This window comes from Gorilla gorilla, chromosome X, assembly GCF_029281585.2.
Source record: "Gorilla gorilla gorilla isolate KB3781 chromosome X, NHGRI_mGorGor1-v2.1_pri, whole genome shotgun sequence".
Classification (NCBI taxonomy): domain Eukaryota; kingdom Metazoa; phylum Chordata; class Mammalia; order Primates; family Hominidae; genus Gorilla; species Gorilla gorilla.
In genome coordinates, this window is record NC_073247.2 from 63,811,996 (window position 1) to 63,821,484 (window position 9,489).

At 44.4% G+C, this 9,489-nt stretch overlaps 1 protein-coding gene across 27 annotated transcripts in view; it reads right to left on the reverse strand.

Moving 5' to 3' along the window:
- HUWE1 (HECT, UBA and WWE domain containing E3 ubiquitin protein ligase 1) overlaps window positions 1-4,940 on the reverse strand; it is a 154,084-nt gene extending 149,144 nt beyond the window's left edge. For 8 of the 27 annotated variants that reach the window (XM_055376497.2, XM_063702843.1, XM_063702841.1 and 5 more), the window contains exon 1: window positions 2,031-2,275. The gene's annotated coding sequence lies outside the window, so the exon portion shown is untranslated. The other 19 variants (XM_055376513.2, XM_055376500.2, XM_063702845.1 and 16 more) reach the window with 15 other exon arrangements.
- Window positions 4,941-9,489: the final 4,549 nt, after the last annotated feature.

Below are 9,489 nucleotides of genomic sequence, written 5' to 3' on the forward strand. Positions count from 1 at the left end.
GGGCATGAGGCACCCCTTCCAAAAGGTAGAACACTTGGGTGTGGTTCTTGACAGGAACACTATGGCTGGTGGTCATTCCAGGATAGTGATTACGCACTGAAATTCCTAGACCATTAGAAGGAAACAAAGAGTGGGAATCACGTTCAAACATCATGAACCACTGGAGATAAAAAGTTTGGCCTATGAGGAAAAAAATATAAACGTTATAGATCTGGCCTAGAAATACACCAAGAATGTACAGTTAAAGAAACAAAAATCTCTTACTCTTTCCCAGGTCATAAAATTAGCATATGACACAGGTACATCTACCAATGTATTCTTACACCAAAAAGTAATCCTAATTTATTATGTGCCTACCATGAGCTAAACATTTTATTTTTTTTTTAACTAATTCTAGCAACAATCCTGTAATGTAAGCACAACTATTCCCATTATATAGATGAACTGAGAATCTGAAAATTTGCCCAAGGTCACAAGGTTCAATGTGAACCCCAAACACACACTATTAATTTCACCATACCAGACCGCCGCCTATGACTGGGGAATGTTGGTATCTCCTCAATCTATGCAACACTGGGGCTAAAAGAAAACAATGCTGAACATGTAATCTACAAAGGAGAAACAAATGATAGGGAATTAACTGCCTATAGTAACGGTGGCATGAGGGGAAGAGGAAATAAAGAACAGGGCAGACTGGGGGGCAGCACAATCAATGCTGTTTTCTAGCAAATGGAAGGGGTAAAATGTAGTGGAGCCTGAGAAGAGGGTTATCTTCCTTCTAAGGGATTCAGCTCCTGGAAAAGGAGTATGGGGAGTGGGGGATAGAAAGATTAAGAAGTGAGAAGCAGGTAAGAGGTGCTCAGCAGCAAAAATAGATGTCCACAGACCAAGAGGCTCCAGAAACTCAGAGCAAGGCAGGGAAAAGGGGCGGTTCCCAGGCTTGCAGGGGAAATGGAAGAGGCAGGGAAGACAGAAAGCGGGTTTACTGGAGAGTTATCCTCTACAGCCTTCTGAGGGGGAGGAATGAGGAAGGCAAGGCTAATGGCCGTAAACGAAAAGGCTACTTAAACTGCAATATCCAAACACCGACCCGTTCATAGTTTCGCTTAACAGTGGTTTAGCAGCATGCAGAGCTAAGAAATCCGGATCAGAGTCATATAAACATGAAGACTTGAGGAAATGGAAGGCTACTAAGGCTCCATCCACAAAGATGGAGTAAATGCAGGCAACAAGATAAGCTCTGTTCAACGCCTGCGCCAAGGGGACCAATGGAAGGGGGAGACACGGCGGGCTAGGGGACTTAGGCTAAACTCGAATTTAGAACTGGGGAAGGAGTCACAGGGAAAAGCTTTGACTCCCCCCTCCCTTAAATACCAGCCTCAACTATCCACGTAGATGAAGATTAGATGGGACGACAGAATTAGGAGGGGTGTGGGGAGAGGAGGAGGAGTACACCAGTGACACTACTGCTTGACCCCTAAGCCTTAGCTCTAAAACCGCGAGAGGTGGCGAAGATGACCCCACCTCGAGAAAAACCAGGGTATTCATCTGGGTCGTCGGAGGTGCTGAGAACGGAGGTTGGCCGGCAGAAAAGGTAGGGGAAAGGGGCCACTCTTCATTGGTTGCTCCTCTCTTTCCCACCGTTCAATTTAACCCCCAACCCCACTCCCCAGCGAACTCCAGACTCCCCTCCCACCCTTCCCAATCCGCCCACTGCGGCGGCGACAACGGAGGCGTTGACCGATCGGTGGGGCAAAGGCGGGCCCACACGCGGCCGAGGCCCAGGAAATGGTGTCGCCTCAACGGACTAGAAACGAGGTGGTCTTCGCCTCAGGTCTAGTTTACCGGCACCCCGGCGTTTCGCCAATCGTCACCTCCTTAACGCTGGGTACCTCAGAGGCGTCATAAAGGCAGATAACCAACACCTCTGTGCTGGGTCCTGGCCGGACAGACATCAGCCTCCGCCGCCATCTTAACAGCAGGCGGACCGACCCTAGTCACTGCCCCCCCACCCCCCACCCCCGAACTACCTCAGCCACCGCCAACGAATCCCACGAGGACGTAACCCCGCTCCCGCGAGAATTCTCCGGCTTAGAACGGCACGAGCCGAAGACCTTGCCGCCGCCTCCGCGGCTACTGCAGTCAATAACCGAGCCACCGCCGCCTCCGCGCGATCCCGCGAGAACCTCTACCGGACGGGAAAAGCCTGAGCCCAGCCCTTTCCAGACCCCTCCTCCCTCCCACCAAAGCCGAAGTAGCTACAGCTTCACCCTACGCGAAGCGAAAAGCAAATGACGCACAACCTAACGAAGCAGTGAGGGGCGGAGCCAACCTACCACGGCCGGCTCCCGCATGCGTTGAGAACTATCGCGATATTACGCTTTAGCCTCGGCGAGACCTTCTTAATTCACCGCAGGATGCCGCCCGCGCCTCGCCTTTAGGAAACATGAGATATCGCGAGACCTGGTGCACACTCCTAAAAAGGAGAAAGGCGGAGCTTCATGAAAATGACTGGGAGTTTTTCGGGGGAAGGGAGGAACCTCCCGTCCTGCAGGGATCTCGCCTACCACGAGGTTTCCGACCCACTGCGGAGCTGGCTGCCAAACCTCGCGATGACACAGCTCAGCGCCAAATCTCGGCCATGTCCTGAAAACTGCCTCCGCCCCCGATCTAGGTGTCTAGAGCCTAGTGCTTGAGGAAAATTTAAAAAGTCAACCTGTTTATTCTCACGCTTCCGGGAAAGGCTGTACCAATTAGCCAAACTCCATTCTGGAAGCGGAGCAAAGAGTCCCCCATTGTTACCTGTCTCCAGGAATAACATATTATCCTGGACTAACATTTAAGAGACGTTCAATCTCACAGTAAGCACACAAATGCAAATGAAAACAATGACATAACATTTTTTGCCCATTAGATAGGGAAAAAAATTTTTAAACCTACATTATCCAGACTCCTTCCCTCGCCGCACTGCAGGCTAACCTGAATCCATCTTAATCTAACTAAAGGCCATATCATTAGTTCTAGTTCCAAAGCCACCAATTTTAACTACTGAAGCTTTACCTTGGCATAACCAAAAAGATCCAATAAAGTGGTTTTCTCCAAACAAAGGAGTCTGCTCTCAAAGGAATATTCAAGCTTCGGGGATGGGGGGAAATGCCTGAAGCTTTTAATATGGCAGTTTTTCCACGTCTAGCCAACAGTGTTTCTCCAATAAATCTTGGGATCCAATCTGGCTTGATTTGTGGGCTTTTCCATTCTAATGCATTGTTCTGTCCGTTCTAATTTAAATAGTTCCTTTAGAGTACATTTTAATAGCCAGTAGTACAAATATCCCTATCTTTACTTACGTTTTAAAATATTTTTTTTCAGTTATTCTTAGCCATTTTTTCCCCCGGATGAACTTTAGAATCATAGTAAGTTCCAAAAAAACTTGGTATATTTATTGAAATTGCATCAACTGTATAAACCAATATAGGAAAAATGGACATCACTAAAATATTGAGCCTTCTTATTCAGAAGCATAGTATTCCTTCTCTTTTCATGCAGATGTTCTTTTATGGTATTCGTCAATAAAGTTTTATAGTTTACTTCTAGGTATTTTTATTCGTTTCTCTTGCTATTGCGAACAGGTTTATTATTAAAATTTCAAAATGCATATTGCTTATAGATAGGAAAACTGCCTATATAAACTATTGATATTTGCCTATTTACAAACAAAAATATGATCAATTTCGCCAGTAATCAGGGAAATGCAAATGAAAACAATGACATACGATTTTTTTGCCCTTTAAATTGGCTAAAATTACAAAGATTGATAATACGTGTTGGCATAACTGTGGAAAAATAGGCACTCTCGCACAACATTAAAGAGTGTAAATTAGTACAAGCTTTTGGGAAGGCAATTTGGACAAATCTATCAAAATTCAAAATGCATATACACCCTGACCCAGCGATTACTCTTCTAAGAATTTCTCCTACAGAAATACTCATACATGGCATGATACATATACACAAACCCATTCATTATGGCATTGCTTGTAATAGTCCCCTCCCTCCCCCAACAGAGAAACAAGCTAATGTATATCAATCGGGAAATGGTTAAATAAACTGTAGTACAATCATACAATGCAGCTGTTTAAAACCCAACATAAATTTGGATTCCCGGATATAAGAAGATCTACAAGACATATTCTCAGATTTTTAAACAAGCAGTTAGTCGAAATGAATGTGTGTGTGTGTGTAGTACCATTTAGATACCAAAACATATATATGCAACGCCTAGCAGTTACCCGCGAAGCCTGCCTGCCCGCCCCTCACCTTCCCTCTCCTTTGAGGCCGCCTTCCTCGAACCAGTGAGAAACGCTGAAGGCCCGGCCTCTACTCTCTCTTTAGGGCCACTTGGCCATGGCTAATGCCGGTACCTCGCATCCCCTCTGTCAGCCGCTCTCTCGCCGCGCCGCCGGCAGCTGCCGGGCTGCCCCCGAAGATGCGGCTAGCTCTCCGCTGGCGCCTGCCGAGGCCTGGGGGAGGGGAGAGGAGGCGGGGTTCAGGGAGGGTTGGGGCAGGCCGCCCTGCCCCTCCAGCAGCCTTTCCCGCAGGCTCCCCAAGGCCGCCACCTCCGCGCAGGGTCCCGTGGGAACTCCCCCCCCAACCTCGCCACTGCCACCCGCGAGAAACCGAGAACGGCCGCGCGTACAGAGCTCGCCCTCCAGCCCAGGGATAGACGCTCACCTCGGCCGCAATGGCTCCGCGGGGCCCGCAGGAGCGTGCGGGGTCCGCGGCCCTGCTTCAGCCCTGCTCCAGCCCTGCTCCAGCCCTGCTCCAGCCCTGCTCCAGCCCTGCTCCAGCCCTGCTCCAGCCCTACTCCCCTCGCTAGCCCTCAGTCGAAAGCCTCCTCGCTTCGGCTCAGCTCAAACTCGATTTGGGGCTCCACCCACCGCACGCGAAGCCCCGCCCCTGCCCCTCGGGAGGGAGCTCCCTCCGCGGTGAAGTCGGGTCCCTTGCAGGGGACCGCGCCTGAGCTACCCAAGGCCCAGTAAATGCAACCATAGAGGATGATAGGGTCGCTAAGAATTGGGATTTGATTCGAGGCACGGTGGAAGCCGCGGAAGGGAACATGATTTGATCTGATTTACCTTTAAAAATTAACGACCTCGCCAGATGCCTTGTGAAGAATGGGGAGTGTGGGGCAAGAGGACAAGGCTGGACCCAGAGCGGAGGGTGGGAGACGACGTGGGAAGCCGACCACCCAGAGTTCACGCGAGCAAACCCTTAAAACACTTCAGGCACATAGTAAGCCCTCAATAAACATTCTTTTTTCCTCCTTTAATTATTTGGAACGGCAGTGCGATTGACAAGGATCCTGTAGAGGATCTGCATCTGTAAATACATGGGAATAAAAAGGACCTGGTGGGAGATCACCTGTTAACCCTACTTAATTATTGTGGGCTGCTGACGACATTGGAAGGGCGAAGAACTTTGACTTGGAACTCTAGCTACTTCGATAAGGTTTCAATTTTTAATAAAAAGTATGTATTAATTTAGTATTTAAAGACAAAAGCACTATTAAAAGAACTCCTGAGACATCGAGGAAATAAAAACTGTGATTATACCCTCCACTTCTCTAATTCCAGCCCTCCAGAGCAGTGGTTCATCCCTCGAATTGAGAATCTGCTGAATGGATCCCCCACCCCAATATATACTTACACATAAAATTTTGTATATGATCTCAGGAGATGTACAGGGCCCCTTCGAGCTACACTGTTTCATTGAATATTTTTACAATTTTTTTTTTTGAGACTAAGCATCACTCTGTCACCCAGGGTGAAGTGCAGTGGCACGGTCACGACTCACTGCAGCCTCGACCTCCTGGGCTCAAGGATCCTCCTGCCTGCCTACAGTCTCCCAAGTAGCTGGGCCTACAGGTATGCGCCACCACGCCTGGATAACTTTTTATTTTTTGTAGAGGCGGGGTCTCACTATGTTGCCAGGCTGGTCTCAAACTCTTAGGCTCAAGCAGTTCACCCGCCTCGGCCTCCCAAAGCGCTGGGATTACTGGCGAAAGACCCGGCCCATCTGTAACATTTAGTGGCAACATGAAGCTATACTTTCTTTAGCATGTAATTAACTTCGGTTTTGTTCTTTTTTCATTTTAAAATTGGTTTCCTAATTACACATGATTATTGTAAAACACGGATAAATTTGAAGTTCCCCTTACATTCATATACACAAATAGAAAAGCATGGCTTTGTTTTTGTTTTTCATTTAAAAAATAAATAGCATCTTTTTTATGTATTGTTATGTTAATTGCTTTATTCACTTAATGTAGCTTGAAGATCTTTCCATGTCAATATATATAAATCTACCTCATTTATCTTACCTACTGCATAGTATTCCATTGAATGAATATACTGTAATCATTCACCTATGGATAAACACGTTATTTTCAATCTTTGACTATTACAGTGGGGTTTTTTTTTTTTTTACTGTTAACAATGCTGCAATAAAATTCCTTGTACATGCTTTTTTCTGCAGATGCTAAAATATTTCTGTGAGATAAACATGGAGAAATGAAATAGTTGGATAAAGGTAGCACACATTTTTTTTTTTTTAAGATAGTGTCTCACTGTCACCCAGGCTGGAGTGCACTGGTGCGATTAGGGCTTACTGCAGCCTTGACCTCCAAGGCTCAAGCGATCCTCCCACCTCAAGCAATCATCCCACTTCAGTCTTCCCGCGAGTAACTGGGACTACAGGCGTGTGCTATCACGTCTGGCTAATTTTTGTATTTTTTGTAGAGATGAGGTATCACTACGTTGCTCAGGCTGGTCTCAAACTCCTTGGCTCAAGTGATCCTCCTGCCTCGGCTTACCAAAGTGCTTGGATTACAGGCGTGAGCCACTGTTCTCTGCCCAAAGATAGCACATTTTGAAATTTTAATACATAATGTCAAATGACAAATTGCCACGTAGAACGACTATTTCAGTTTATACCTCCACTAGCAGTGAGTAAGAATTAGCATTTCCCTAAATTCTTACCCGGACTCGATATTAACCAATCATTTTAATATTTTGCCAATATAATGGGTGAAAAATGTCTCATTATTTACATTTCCCTGATTATTAGCTAAGGAGTATTTTCTTTCTTTCTTTCTTTCTTTCTTTCTTTCTTTCTTTCTTTCTTTCTTTCTTCCTTTCTTTCCTCTCTCTCTCTCTTTCTTTTCTTTCTTTCTTTTTTTTTTGAGACAGTCTCACTCTGTCTCCCAGGCTGGAGTGCAGTGGCATGATCATGGCTCACTGCAGCCTCGATCTCCTGGGCTCAAGGGATCTTCTTGCCTCAGCATCCTGAATAGCTGGGATTACAAGTGCAAGCCACCATGCCTGGCTAATTTTTTGGGGGGGAGGAGGGGGGAGTGGGGAACAAGATGAGGTCTCACTATGTTGCCCAGCCTTGTCCCAAACTCCTGGGCTCAAGCAATCCTCTCCAATCTGCCTCAGCCTCCCAAAGTGTTGTTTCAGGCGTGAGCCACCGCACTGTGCCCCAAGAGATTTTTATCTATTTTATTATGAAAGTTTTCAAACATACGACATTGAAAGAATTTTACATCTGTATACCCACCACATTGATTTTACCATGTTTTGTTATAACTTTACTACATATATGTCATTTATCTATCCACCAATCAAGCCATCTTATTTGTATGCATTTCTCTTTCTCATGTAACTAAACTCTCTAGAGTTTATTCTGTTGATATTTTCAAAGAACTATTTCTTAGATTTATTTTTCTGTTCTACCATTTTTCCCATTCTCTACTTAAGTTATTATTTTCAGCTTTAATGTTTATTAATATCTTCCTCCAGTTTTCTGTTTATTTTTTTCAGTGTTTTACTTCATATGAAGTGCTCTCATTCTTATTAATTTCTAGTTTATAATTTTAGATTTGATTTCTTCTTTGACCATGAGATATTTAGAAGTATTTTCTTCGTGAGGTGACTCAAATTTTTTCTTATCTGGATGTTTTTGTGGTTAGAGGTTAGCTGTACTGCACTGTGTTCCATTAATGTGACTTTTATTATTTCTACTATTGGAAATGCATTGTGCTTTCTTTTATGATTCAGTACCTGATCAATCTTGGCAAGAGTTGCATAGGCATTTTTAAAAACTTTATAGCATACAATTTATGTGCTTTTATAACTGTTTTCTTCATACATTTAATGGAATATTGGTTGCTATGTATGTTTATGACAGAAGATAGTCTTGGTAGATAGTCTCTTTTTTTCTTTTTTTAGAGACAGGATCTCACTCTGGTGCCTAGAGCTAGAGTGCAGTGGCACAATCATAGCTCACTGTCACCTCAAACTCTTCAGTATCTCTCTTTACCCTGTTTAAAGTTTTTTTTTTCCTTGAATACTATTTTTCTTTCTTTCTTTTTTTTTTTTTTTTTTTGAGACACAGGACACAGTTTCACTCTGCCACCCAGGCTGGAGTACAGTGGTGCAATCTCGGGTCCCTGCAACCTCTGCCTCCCTGGTTCAAGCGATTCTCCTGCCTTGGCCTCCTTAGTAGCTGGGATTACAGGCCCATGTGCCACCACACCCGGCTAATTTTTGTATTATTAGTAGAGATGGGGTTTCACCATGTTGGCCAGAATGATCTCGAACTCCTAACCTCAACTGATCCACCCACCTCAGCCTCCCAAAGTGCTGGGATTACAGGTGTGAGCCACTGCGCCCAGCCTGAATACCAATTTTTCTAATATTCATGCTGTCATTTTTGTATATGTAAATATCTTTTTTTTTTAACTGATTACAGAAGATCAGACAAATCCATAAATTATTCGAATAGAGTTAATGGCATGATGTATATTCTTTCAGAACTTTTTCTATATATACATTTACACCTATATTACAATGCAGATTTTTTAAACCAAAAAAGGAGAAATAAAGATATATTTAAGTTTTACAACTTGCCTTATTGACAATGCATTCTTGAAATTCTTTCTGTCAGTGTCTATATGTTTACCTTATTCTTTTTAATTGATTTCTGGAGCTGGCACTTACACAGTGCCTGGCCCATCACTTGCTTTTTTTTAAAAAATTAAATATTGCTTCAGGGAAGCCTTCCTTGACCCCTGCCACCCCGCCAAAACTGGATCAAGGTCCACTGTAATACGCGTTCATAGTACTCTGCTATTTTCCTCCCAAACCACCCAAAACAATTGCACAGTGTGTGATTAATATTTGTTCCTCCCCACCCTACACACACACACCTCACACCTCTACACTGAACAGTGAGCTCCTCAGAGGCAGGGACCAAGCCTGTTTTTTTTCCTACTCATACACCAGCACCTATTATAGTGCCTGGCAATTATATCTGTTCGATAAATATTTTTGATGCGATTATGCCCATTTTACAGGTTAGAAAGCTGTGCAAATTAAGTAACAGTTGTCCTATAAGAAATCCCCTGAGGCTACTCAGAAATAGAGGTAA